Genomic DNA, 14,287 nt, shown 5'->3' with positions numbered 1-14,287 from the left:
TGCAGGCAATGCAATAGCAGCTGTGCACTGTATGAATCGCTGAAACATAACATTTATAGACACCTTATTTCAGATCCTTAACTCTTGATAAACTGTGCATTCATCAGGAAAATGGCAATGAAATGCAATCCAATCTCTGTCTGCAATCTGTCTGTGCACAGCAACCCACAAATCATGACACTCAATGTATCAACCTTTAAAGTTTGGAGGCGTTGACGCTGCCAGGACTTGAACCTGCGACTGCAAGTCACACACAGATATTTACATTGAAGGCTCACCTGGCTGAGCTCGTTAACAAAAGTCCTCATTCTGAGTTTGGCAATAATTTGGTGGTAATTCTGATGCATTACTGCCAAAATCTGATACCGTTAGCGCCACTTAGTCCCATGGGTTTACCATGGGATTGCAAGGTAGGGCGGTGTTAGTCCCCATTGTCTAGGATTTTTGGCAGAATTACCACTTGTGGAACTGGTGAGGGTATTCATGCTCGAGGTAAATCCTCCACTTTTCCCCCAAAAATCGGCAGAATTACAGCTTGGTAATTCCGTATTGCAAATTCCACCAAAACTTGTGATTTGGCGATGTGGGAAAAATGTAGGTATTTTCTTTAGTGCCCTAAACATTGCTGTTAACGAAATTACCCTCCACTTTTTTTCCTGCACAACCAAACTCAAAATGAGGCCCTTGAAATATTTTCTCTCATTAGAAAAATTGTACTTTTGAGCCTTTATCTATCGCTCTATATATAAAAGGGACATTTGTGGATATGTGTGTGTCTCTGTTCGAAATGTTCAGCATACTTCCCAACATGCTACAAACCTGAAATTCGGCATGTGGGTAGGATCCATGGGGCAGACAATGTAAACAGTATAAAATATAAATCTACCTTTGTCAGATTCTGATTTATTAGTAGGCGATACCGTGCACTGGTTACAACTGCTAGTATACTACAAATAAACACATGAGAGACTATTTTAGAAATAAAGAAATCTTTGTGATTCTGGAAAGAGTGGGCATAGACATTTAAAGCATCATGTTCTCCCAGGTTCATTCTACAATGTTGCCCGGTTAATGCCGCCGGCAATTAACACCAGCACTAGCGTTCCCTTTGCTTTTTTCTTTTCTTAGAGACTAGTACTCCTTCCGTAACCCACTTCGCCTTACTTCCTGCAATTTTCTAATTCCCTTGGTCATCCCAACTCCCTTGCTTAGGGACGTTGGAAAGTGAATGCCGCCTGTAGAATCTTTGTGGGAGGCACAGCAATGCATACGGTTATTCGAGCTGCAGCCCTGATAGTGCTTTCATGCTCAGTTCCTTGGAAGGTGCTGTACAAAAGCAGCAATTTTTCAAGCACTTTGAAGCACTTCACTTGTGTATAAGCGTTTTACAAATACACAATTACAATTATAATTGCAAGTGCCTACAATTTGATGCTACCCCAACAGTCTTAGCCAATGTACAGCTGTTATAAATGGGGTGTAAGGAACGACTCCGCTGCCATGTACTTAATATGAATTGTACTGCAACTGTATGTTTTTCAATTGGTTTACAAGCACAGAAACAGCCGCACTTCTGCAAATCGATTGTCTGTCTGTAGATAGTTGCCCCCTTTCTTTTAAAAGGCGTGGACAATTGCAAAGAAACTATTGTCGGCTACAAATACATTTCAGCTGATTTCGTCTGGCAATTCATGGCCAGGAGCCATTGTGTTAAGACGATTTTGGACAGTTACTGCAATATTGCAGTCAGAGGTGTGCCAGACAACCTACTGTTCATTTGCTCGTTATCATCCTGATGGTTTTCTGACACGTGGAATTGGCAGACTGATGACTGGCACATGTTTCCACGGAAATGCAAGCTGTTTGTGGGCATTCATAAAATTATGGAATGGTGCCATCCACTTGCTTGGATATGGCACTGTTTTTTACCCTGTTTGGTTTTATTATTGCATTCAAAGCTGAACATTTATTTGCATTTGAAATGTTACTATGTCTCAGAACTGAGTAAATAGCTTCGACAAAAGTAAACATTAGCCAATTATTAAAATGTAATCATTCTGGATTCTACATTTGATGTCACTCACAATACTCAAAGAGCCAATCACCTCCCATAACCTAAAACAACAAGATCCCCAAGAGTGCCATATAACACCTCACCAAACACAGGGAAGGTGTTTCCTACAACCAATTAGACTTATGACGTAGAGATCAACAGAACGTCCTTTCACTGCCTTCAGAGTTGGCAGAATTAGGGCATTTAGATGTCACAATGTACCTTTCAAAATGATGGGCCACTTTCAATATTTTTTTGTATTAGTGGAATAGAATATCCTTCTTTAATATGATTTAATGTCAAGGCAAGAACGCTCTATTTATGCAGTTTACTGCTTTATTTTTTGACAGCAGCAACAATATTTATACTGAAAAAAGGAAAACAATTATCTGACATGATAAACTACAATTTCTATGATTCCTAGTAAGTGCCATAGAGTCTCTAGCATTTCCATATCTTGTGCACATAAATGGTCGCCTTCCCATTGTATCCCCCTTTTATTCCTGCGTCGTCCCAAAAGTTAAGTATGCATGGCAACATTTCTAGGTATAGATTTATTTTTGGTTTATTTATTATCTGGTATGTCAGTGAGCCCACGTTTATGTGGATCGTGGTGGTGAAAATCATGCCTGGCTGATAGCGCTATCTGATATCGTGATAAGGCATGGTTTAACTTCGCTCTGCAGATCCTTTGTGGGAACTCTGTGGCTCTTCTGTCTCTTCTCCCCCCTCACTTTCCTTCTCCCATACACTGTTACCTGCATTGGCAAGTTTCTTTGTCTCTTTGCATGGCGGTCAGCCATGTTGCTACAATCAGCAGAGGCCGGGAATGTGCATGACTCAATGTCCTCTTGTTCGCATTGGTACTAGTGGAACCCAGGGATGGGCATGCTCTATAAATAAATACAGTGTGTCAATTTGAGAGAGAAACATTTCTGCAGCAGCATTTATTTCTATCAGCAGAATGAGGTCCTCTGTGGAGGAATATTGTAACATACCTGTAAAGCCTGAGCAGCAAACCCGGTGTAATGGGGATTTGGCAGCATTAATAGATAATGCCATTTCTGGGGCTCCGAAAAGATCTTCGGCTAATTATTTTAAAGAGTGTTCTCCCCAGATGGGGAATTCCATCTGAAATACAGTGGCAACAATTCTGCCACTCCTCCTCTTTTCACTTACATCCCTAGTTGTGGGCCCTATTTTCAGGCATGGCAATGATGGGTGATCATCCAAGCCTGCAAAAAAGAGGAAACACTAGCTTGGCAGAGTGGATGAGTGTTGTATCATTCCCTCCAACTTCTCTTACCCTGGGTCAGCAGTGTTGGCAGGCACAGTCGTTGTGGCTGCTTTTGCCACTCAGTTATTACAACTGACCAAGAGAGCAAGGCATTTAGCAGCCCAGGATTCATTGGGTGGAACACAATATACACACAAACAGACACACACAGTACAACTCTGGTAGAGATACCTGCAGGCACCAGGTACAACACCACATCCTTGCCTTAAACCCTAAAAGGAAGTGTGAGCTCACCCCCAAATCATCCAGCCCTCAGTCTCACAAGGCCACACTTAACCATTCTATTTAATTTCATGGCTCATATCACGTAACATGACTAATGTGACTCCCTCTCAAGACTGCACATGGCAACAAGCTACTAACTCTATTACCCAGAGCCATGCCCTAATTTCTATCATGTTTCTTCAATGAAAATGAGCCTTTGCTTTCCTTCCCTTCTATCTTATATTCTCGACCGCCTCTGTTAGTCCTCGCCTTCCCTCCTGCCTTCCAAATCTACCTCAAAATGAGGAGCTCCTGTAACTATGTGCGAAGACATCCCAAACTGAACAACCCGCTCTATGACCCTGCTAAACCTCTTCATGCCAGTGCACTTCTCCAAGCAAATTATTAGAATTAGAATTCGGTTAAATCTCTCCACTGTTCCATTCCCTAGAGTGTGGTACAGTGCTGTATAAACATGCTGTACCTCCACCCTTCCAAAGTACTCCTCCACTAATCTGCACAGGAATTGTGGCCAGTTGTATGATATGAACATCCTCGACATACCCTCCCCACAAACACCTCCTCCAAACTATTTCTCTTGAGGTGACCATCTGCAGGACATTTGCTTATGGTAACCATTAGAAGCTCCTCACTGTGGGAACACTCTTCACAATCCTGAACCACCCCCTCAACCTCTTAGTCCATCCCAGCCACCAAAAGGCCTCCCACAACACTGCTTTGGTCTTGGCCATACCCAAATAGCCTTCTTGACCCAATTTATTAATTTGTTCTTTCAGACCTTCTGGTACCACTGATATTTGCCACAATACCTAGCCTGTCACCCACCAATCCTAGCACATTCCTGATTCTCTTTCAGACCTTCTGGTACCACTGATATTTGCCACAATACCTAGCCTGTCACCCACCAATCCTAGCACATTCCCGATTCTCTTAAACCCATTCACTTCAGGTTTTCCAGCTTCCTCTGGCCAGCCTCCTGCCATATATCTCTTTGCTCTCCTGTATCTGCCATCATTGCCACACCACGGACCCCATTCTTTCTCCTTCATACAACCATCCACAGAAATAATTGAATATATTTCCTTCAATTCCTGATGCTTACCTGGTGCCTTTCTTCTCCCTACTCGATGGCATTCCTGGACGGGGGATCCGTAATCAAATTCTATCGTCCATTCACATGCTCAAACACAAATTCTAGTCCTTGTAGCATTGTTGTCCATTTGACAATTATTGTGGATACTCCATTGGTTCCCTTCCTATTAAAAATGGCCACCACCGGGTTGTGATCGGTACAAATGTGCACATTTATGATCCCAAAGACATGAGTTTAACTTGCCAATGGCCTATCCAAGAACTTCCTGTTCAATGGCACAAAAGGAAGCCTCTGCACCGCTAAGAACCCTAGAAGTAAACGCAAAGGTGCAGAGTTGCCTCCAATCACTGTGTATTAAGATAGCAGCTAGTCCTTCTTCACTGGCGTTTATGTAGACCAGTCAGCGGTTCCTCCAGAAACACTTACAGCATAGACGCTTCCCTGACATCAGTTTTAATTCAATTGAATTCTTGCTCACATTGCTCAGACCAATGAAAATTGGCATTCTTCCTGGTATGATTTTGTATTTATCTGATAGGTTTTTCACAAATTTTACATAACATTCTACTTGCTCCAGAAAGCAGTTCGGTTCTTTCTTGTTCGAAGGCTTGGGAATTGTTTCAATTGTTCAGACTTCATCACGTTTGGGCAGAGCTCCGCTGTTCAATAGCTCATGACAGAGTGGTGTGACACCTTGCTTGTAAAAATTGTATTTTTCTAAATTAATTGTGAGCTCTGCTTCATGCAGTGTATTTAGCACCTTCTTGAGTCTTTTATCAGGTCCCATCATGTTATGACGCCAGATCACAATGTCATTTTGGTAAAACGTTACACTAGAAGGAATGTTGCAAAGCCTGTGAATAATTTTAAAAAGATGCTGGCTGCTAATATTACCCTACATGGCATCCTCCTGCATCTCTATAGGCTCTGCAGAGCCAGCAATGCTGTTAAATCCATGGAGCTTGGGTGTAATCTCGCTTGATGATAGACTCCTTTTAGGTCAACCAAGGAGAATATTTCTGCTCCGCTAATGTATGTGATTAGTTCTGCAATCTTAGGTAAAGGGAATTATTTTGGCTGCCACGTTTTTGTTTAGATTGCCTATGTCTATGTATCACCTGACATTGCCATTTGCCTTCTTTACCACCAGTATGTGGCTCGCCCACTCTGAGGAGTCTGTTTTCTCAATAATACCTTCCTGTTCTAATCTCGACAGTTCTTTGCTGACCTCACCCCTGATTGCTAGTGGTATGCACCTCACCTTAGACATGACAACAATGTCATTTCTCCTCATCTTTGTATCATGCACAAACCCTTTGAGACAACTAGTTTCAACTCTGACGACTGCTAGATGCCATGTGATTATGTCATCGCCATCAGTGTGCAACCTCTCACTGTCTATGACCTTCACCGTGAGTATTTGCTCTGCAGCCTTCAGGTCCTGTTTGAGTGAGAGGTTGGTTTGGTCATCCCATTGGAGCAGGATTCCTATTCCTATCAGCACCACAAACCCTTGCACCCGTTGTCCCTTAAACTCCATTTGTGCTCAGAATTCATGAATAATGCTGATTAGAATCTCCCCATAATAATGAGCCTATGCATATACCTCCAACAGAGTGCATCACTTGGAATGTTGGTCCATGTTGCCACACTAAATAGGGCATGTCTGCCCCACTATCAGTCACAAAGTTCACTTCAACACCATTAACTCTGATGGGAACACATGTATTGTTCCTCTTTAAACTTCCCCTCGCAGCACTGATGAAGTATATCCTGTCACGGTCATGCGGGTATTTCAGTATGAGTCCTCTGACATTCTTGTGACTTCCTGCACTGACATTTCCCAGCCTTTGAAGTATTCACAGTACCTTGTTTAATGTCTCTTACTTCCACATTCCCGGCAAAGTATTTTTATGGCAAAACACTCTTTGTGGTTGGTCAAAAGTCTTTGGCTGACACAACGGAAACATCTCCTCACTTTGAGTTGTTAGCTTATCTGTAGCATTTCATGCTCTCATCTGGCTTAGGGTGATCTCCTTTGCTGTTTCGCCATCAATTTTGAGTTTCTTCACCATTCTTGGTGTCCTCGGAAAGTAGGTCCCTGTGTGACTCAGGAAGGTCTGGCATGAGTACTTTCAATCGCAACTCTGTGCCTTCAATGTTTTTCGCAATTTCTAAGGCCATCGCCCAAGTGGGGTCTCTCTCTTTCCACAGCTCCTCTCTGATGTTATGATTTTTACATTTTATAATGACTGATCAAAAATCAGTTCTTCCTGGCATTGTCCAAAATCACATTTGACTGCTAGCCCCCTTAATGCTGGATAAATGTTTCAATGGATTCCCCTCTCTTTTGCTCTCGATTTCAAAAATGGTATGCCATCAAAATCTTATTTTCCTTGGTGCCATAATAGCTTGCGTATGCTGATTTGAAAGAAGACGAACACCTTTTGAGGATCTCTACATCTGTAAACAACTCCTTAACCAAATCAGCACTTTGGCGAAATAACGATTTGCATGCTATCAAATTAGCATTTATGAACTGAAAATGGTGGGTGTGTTGAAAGATCTTAGCCAGTTTGGGAAAATGTGGGTAAAGTCTACAATTTGGGGCAGTCAGAGGTTCCAGATGAAAGACAGACAAATACACTAGAGGACATGGATTTAAAAACTGTATAATGTAAGTGCCTCATCTCTAGGGATGGGGGTCTGTAGTTGTTTGATTTCTTGTCTTTTAAATAAAAGCTTGATGAAGGGTAACTGAAATAATATTAGCTGTTGAAAAGGTGCCTCACAATCAGGTGACACTACACTGGGCTTTCATGATTTCTGTTCCCTACTTGTCAAAGAGGCAATGACAATAAGCTTGGTGCTTTGTCAATTAGTACAAGCAACCTGAAGGAGAAAAGAGGGACTGGTGGAAAAAAGGGCTAGCTTGCTATGAGGTGACAGTTGAGGTAGCAGGAGATATTCTCAAGATGAATTTAAGGTCAAGCCTAAACCAGAAGTTGGTCTACATTCAGCAGAGTAAAGTTTTCTACAAATTCCGGACTTTGGCATAGATGATTTAGAAGGGGGCATATTGAGAGGTACTACTGCTAGGAGTACAATGAGGTTGGCGGCACCCTAAAAGACATCTTCTTGGATTGCTGGAGGGCTAAGACACTATAACAGAAGATCTTGGAGAGACTGGATTCGATTATCGGCAAAACTGTTACCTTTTCAGATGCTTTAATCCTGCTAGTGTGGAATTAAGGGACAAGAGATAATTATTGGGATGTGAGGGGGTTTATCATGTGTGCGATAGTTGTGGGAAAGAAACTCATTTTAAGGGTTTGGAAGGAGAGCTGCTGCCCAAAAATGAGTGACTGGGAAGCTGAGATGATTAAATTATGTTCCCATTTGAACTTGATGCTAGGAGGAGGGGAGAGGATTAGAAAGAGGATATGAGGAAAGTTTCTGGAATGATTTAACAGAATGTGTGCTTGACTGAGTGCAGGCCTACGTAAAGTGACAGGGTACCCATCTCTTATCCTTTGATCCTTTTTCTTCTGTGTATACCTTACCCAGCCGGCTTAATATGGTATCAGGTAATATTATCCCCACCAATAATATTGTGATATATGGTTGTGCGTTAAGGCCATATGCGATATTATTAGTGGGGATAATTAATGGGGTTATTGGGACAGAGGGTTACGGGGGGGATGTCCCCCGCTCTATTAAAAAATGATGGGGGTTGCGGAGGTGCCCCCCGCAGGTTCCATGGCTTAATATCGCTGTAAAAATATAGTGATATTTTTGTGTGGCAATATTTTTGCGGGGATATTAACACATGGAACCCTTACTATGTGACTCATGTGTCATGTGTTAAGTTTATTATTATTATTTTTTTTATTTGGCCTCAATTGGTTTAACAAATTGAAAACCTTAAGCCAAAATACAAACATAAACACATTTTGTTCACAATCACATCCAAATACCTTAAAACACCAGAACAGCAGTTGCCTTTGTTTTAGGGAGTCACAGGAACATAGATTGTTGCATGTCTTTTTCACCGTGTTTACTTAGATTGTACATTTGTGCCTTGTTTTTTCATGAAATGAAAAAACTAATTTTTTTGTATTTAACATTTATCATCATTTTAAAGAGCGTATTCAACAGCATGAGTATCTGAGGAACTCCTCACTCCAAACTGTGGATTAACATTGCATGCCAAATGGGAACAAAGCATAATTTGTGAACAGAAATTAGTGCTTGCGTAGACTTGGCACATAACCTGTGTGCAGAACATAGTGCATGTGCCAAGCTTTGAGTAATGGCTATCAACTAGTGACTTGAAGAACACTGCATAGCAAGGATATTCTGGTAAAGGAACAGGCCTGCATCAGTAAGACAACTCAAGGGTAAAGCCTAACATTTGTCAGTGACACTTCATGCCGCATCTTGAGCTACCTTTTTCCTTTCTTAGTGTGTGCTTTTCACCATCTGCACCTCAAGCCCTATGGCCTCTTCATTTTGTAGGGTCTACTTGCTGTTTTTGCTGATTCTGGCTCTCATGGTTGTCACAGATGGCTCAATGAACACAACAACTCCCAGCGACAATAGTGGCACCGGAAGTCAATGCAAAACTGCCAGGTGTTGTCAGACTTTGGTAACAGGATTTCGGTTGAAGACCACTCTCTATGTGACTTCTCAATTATGCCCACGTCAAGCCTCTTTTTCAGCTCCTCACAGATTATTTGTTTTCTGGCCTCAGGTAGTCAAAATGTGTTATTCCTCCTGACGGTGTCTGGATTTTAGGGACTACTACCTGCATGTGTCTGGGCTTTGTGGAAAATACATCTGCTTTCCCTTCAATCAAATGAGTGAGTTCATTGGTGATCGGTCATGCACAGCTCTACCGGCATGGTTACTCCATGAACTACGATTGGCAAGGGGTTTTTCAGCGGTTGTTGGCAAATAACACTAGTAGTTGTGGCTTGCTTGTTGTTTTCGTTCCAGCTTGTTGATTTATTTATAGGTATGGCTGGGAAGGTTTCCACTGTTCAGCTTGTTGGACTTTGTAGGTTGGGGGGAGACCACTTATGTGATGACATAAGAGGAGCCCGGGGTCAGTTTCAAACCCGACAAAGACAGCCTTTTTTAGGCAGAAGAGACAACAAACGAGAGTGGGAAACGGAACAAATGCAAACTCGCTGTTTCAAACAACGATAGTGAACCTGACAAGTTATTCCATATTCGAATTGGAAGAACATATTCTCAATAAAGGTTTACATTTTGTGATTTCTGAACATAATGGCCCCTTTCGAATTTAGGGTGGAATTCCAGAAATGTATGAGGAACATACATTTAAAATACTTTTTTGCTAATCAGGTGAGCGGTGAATCTGACTATTGTAGTGGGCTAAGAAACCCTTCGGTTTTCTGCCCCACAATACGCACACATTCAGTTGAATCCTTGATTTTTGAAAAAAGTTTCTAGAAGACATAGAGAAATTAGAAGCCAGTGGCATCCCAAAACATTCAATCTGAATGGAAAGGAGATCCTAAGTAATTTGGGGGAAAATAAGAATTTGGTAATCTGCCAAACTGATAAAGGTGGCGCAATTGTGATTACATATGTTATGTTATGTTATCTTATGTTATGTTATCTTATGTTATGTTATGTTAACCAAACTTGGAGAGCGCACGTACACCCTAAGGCATCTTGGCACTAGATAGCAAGATAGGACGTTCTAACAGAGGCCAGGATTTATTTAAACAGAGTTGTTTTCAGTAGACGACGGAACAAAAATGTAGACAAAACTCCAGGAGGTTTCAGGGGTGAATTCCACCCTGGAACCACTGTCTAAATATGTTGACATCTACCTTAGACCATTCATTCACAAAATGAAGAGTTATGTCAGAGATACCAAGGATGCAATCATCAAAGTAGAAGGGCAAATGCTCAACCCCTCAGAGAATGTGCTTATGTGTCTGGACATCCAATCCGTATATACCAATATTCCACAGAGAGGTACGCTGGAAGTGATTGAGGAAACTTAACTGAAAACAAGTGACGATGACCCAGTGAGTGCTGCTATTATTGTCTGTTGCACTGAGCCAGCGCTCGCAAACAATTTTTTTCGATTTAATGGGACCTTCTATGAACAAACTGAAAGCACAGGACTGGGGGCAGCAATGATGCACAATTTGGCAAATCTGTATGTCAACATGTTTGAAAAGACTACTGTATATTCCGGGCTCAACCCTTTTAGAGATCATTTGAAATGTTGGCTTAGGTATATAGATGACATTTTTGTTATGTGGATGGGGACACAAAAGAGGCAGTGGATTTTGTTGCATGGCTTAACAACCAAAACAGATATTTAATATGTACTGCTTCCATGAGTCACACAGAAGTCATCTATTTAGACATTACCATATATCATTCTCAAGGAAGTTTTTTGGGGAAACCTTTCACCAAGGGAACAGATAAAAATGAATTGCTACATTATGGAAGTCACCATGCCCAGCATGTTAGGGACAATCTCACATTCAGGGTAATTTCTACACCTGAAAGACAACAGTAGCACAAGAGACTCTTAGGAGATAGAAGCTAACAATCTCACAGACAAACTAATGAACCATGGTTATCCTAAGAAACTTGTAAACAGTATATATACAGTATATAATAACAATAAGGAGGCAGTATTAGAACACCAACTTAGAGAAAAGGACACAAAATTGTTTTTTGTGATTACATTTAGTAATCTAGTGAACAGAGAGTGTGTCAGTGGAAACCAGATTCAAGTTAAAGAGGTGACCGGCAATGAGTTGGGGAGAGGGGGCCCCCGGATTAGGAATCACAGATCAGGCCATATGAACCAAACAATAAATGAAAAACATGAATATTTTATTTAAATTTCATTTGTTTAAAACATACATATTAAATTTTACATTTTGTTACGAGCTCATCTCTAAATAGCAGCATATTATTGTTGAATAAAGTGCATAGTAAAACAAAGTGCTGATATAAAACAAGACTGAAAATTCAGTCAATACTAACTTCATGTTGCCAAGCTGTCTGAACCTCAAGTCGGCTGAAGGAGATCACCCGGCTGGTGGTCAGAGGTTATGGCCACATTTAACAATGTAGAGAAAACCACAAAATTATATGGACAAGGCAATAGTAGTTTCTGACTAGAAAAAGGGGTGCCATACGTCGACTACTGTACTGTCATGACCTACTAAATACACTAGGTCTGGCATATACACAGGAAATAGTTCCGATGGTGCGGAGCATCTAAGCTGTTTCACGGTTGATGCCCATCTTCTTCAGGACGGCCCACTCTCGTTGGAATGTTTGCCACTAGAAGATTTTCATGTAGCAATAAGGCAGTAATACATACAGAAATAAAGAATTATGCAAACTGAATCCATAGTTTTACCAGTATCTCAACCTTGAATCTGGCCACTTATTCCCGAAAGTACATCCTGGGAAATGTATGTGGTCCTGCAGAGCAAGTTCTCAGTCAAGTAGAACTAAAATGGGAACGGACCACGAGCATAGGAATACAATCGCACAATTGTATCGCGGTCGACCAGTCACAATAAGGCATCTGGAAAGATCTGTCCTACTGGAGTCTAGTGTTGTTCACTGTGTTATGGTACGTGCGCAGATAGCGTCAGTCTATGCATGAACCATCCCGCCTGCGCTGAAGCCTCAATTTAGTAACCTGTCCTATACAATCAAGAATGTCATAAATAATATCTGAAAGAAACTGCTCCCTAAAACGTTGCCTCTGCCCATGATTGGTTTTTAAAAAAAAGTACAAATATCAGAAATATACCAATGAGGAATGGCATTATGTCTAGACAGCAAACAGGATTGGAACAGGGAATCCTCTGGGTTCTTCCGCCAGTGGTAGTTCACTGCCCTTGTGGCAATTGTGTCATGTGCCCCTTCACCATAGAAACTGGATCTGTAAACATTGGGTTACCTAGAGAGTGGGAGATCAAGGAGCATACTAATTGTAATTCAGAAAACATGGCATATCTTATCACGTGTCCATGTGAATGGAATTACATAGGAAAGACCAAAAGAAAGTGTAAAACGAGGCTAATATTTTTGTACGGGTAGAAGTATGTAATACCCGGTGTTCCCTTCTGATATAGCCATGGTGCTTTGGTTCAAAATACCCCACTGACCTTCCCACCCCCCTTTTTTCATCTTAGTGAATTTATTTCTGTCTTTGAGGAAAAGAAAGTTAAACGTTTTATGTAAAAAAAAATGTAGTGAGCACTGACTGGAAGGATTCACAGAGTAACTCAATTACGCAATTGCGTGATGACATCATCGCGGGCATTTTTTTTATATTTAAGGCGGCGGTCATGTTGAGATAGCGCTCGCAAACAGAGAAAAGGAACCATAAGGGGGGGCCTGGTGTGTGGGAGGAGGGGGTCTTGGAACCCCCCCATCTTTACACTTCCTGAGTAGGCCCAGTTGCCGCTGCTATGGGTTCAGGTTCCCGACCCCGGAGCACTCATGCAGGAATACCCCTACGAACTGTGACCCCCCTTCAGACAGCGTAACACCAGAGTTGAACAAGACTCCATTTTGTAAGTTACCGACTCCATTTTGTAATGGCAGGACAGTTGTGAAGTTTCAACGCAGGCCTGCAGTTCTCCCAGCTAGGCACACAAAGCGAGCAATAAACTCCCCGCACCTCCTCCCCCTTTGCTGTCCCTGGAGTTGTTTGGGTCTCATGAGAGACTAGCCGCGGGAATGCAACAAACTTTACACTATATCTTCTGTCTTCCATCTCACTTCATAGACCCAGATACACCCCAGAGCAGGGGCCAGCGCAAAAACCATCCGTCTCTATCAACCTGCCCCAGCACCCAACAGACCCTGGCCATTAAAAAACACCATTAGATCCCTTAAAAGAGGGTCAACAGTTAGAAGCGACCCCCAAGTCTATTTGATTGTTTGTGCTTTAGTAAGGAGAAAGCCAAAGTGCCTTTGTGCATGTAAAATGATGCAAGTAAAACAACGAGCATATTAGCACACGGTATAATATCTGCATAATTAAAAGTTCTAACGCTAGAGTTCAGTCATGAAAGTGAGATGTATATTAACGTATGGTATGACACTGCTAAGAGAAATAGATTGCAATAACAAAATGCATAACCAGCATCACACTGTACACGCCAGCATCAAGCTACCTCATCTTTTAGTTTAAATGTAAATATATGTACGATATTGTGTAATTGTAGTACAGCAACCAATCGCTTTGACCAAAATGCATATGTGTTAAGGCTGTATGAGCAGACCCTGAGCCATGAATTTTTTAATGTAGTATGGACACTAACTCAAGTATGCGTCTAGTTACTTAACAAGTTTTGTTACAATGAGAATATTTAGCCAGCTAGAAAATATAGTGTATCCTGACCAAGTATAATCTGAATTTAATGCAGTAGGCCACGTGTAAAAGCCTGTTTGTAAAATCTATTTCTGAGGGTCCTGTTTCTTTGTGCAATGTTGAACTATACCGTAAAGGTGTTTCGATTCTCCTCTACCCTTCATGGTGTCAAGGTAGATTAGCAGAGATTTAATGATGTTTGGACAACCCGACCACTAA

The sequence above is a fragment of the Ambystoma mexicanum genome, chromosome 6p (genome assembly GCF_040938575.1).
Source record: "Ambystoma mexicanum isolate Mex_15411 chromosome 6p, UKY_AmexF1_1, whole genome shotgun sequence".
Taxonomy (NCBI): Eukaryota; Metazoa; Chordata; class Amphibia; order Caudata; family Ambystomatidae; genus Ambystoma; species Ambystoma mexicanum.
Note: the sequence above shows the minus strand (reverse complement) of the source record.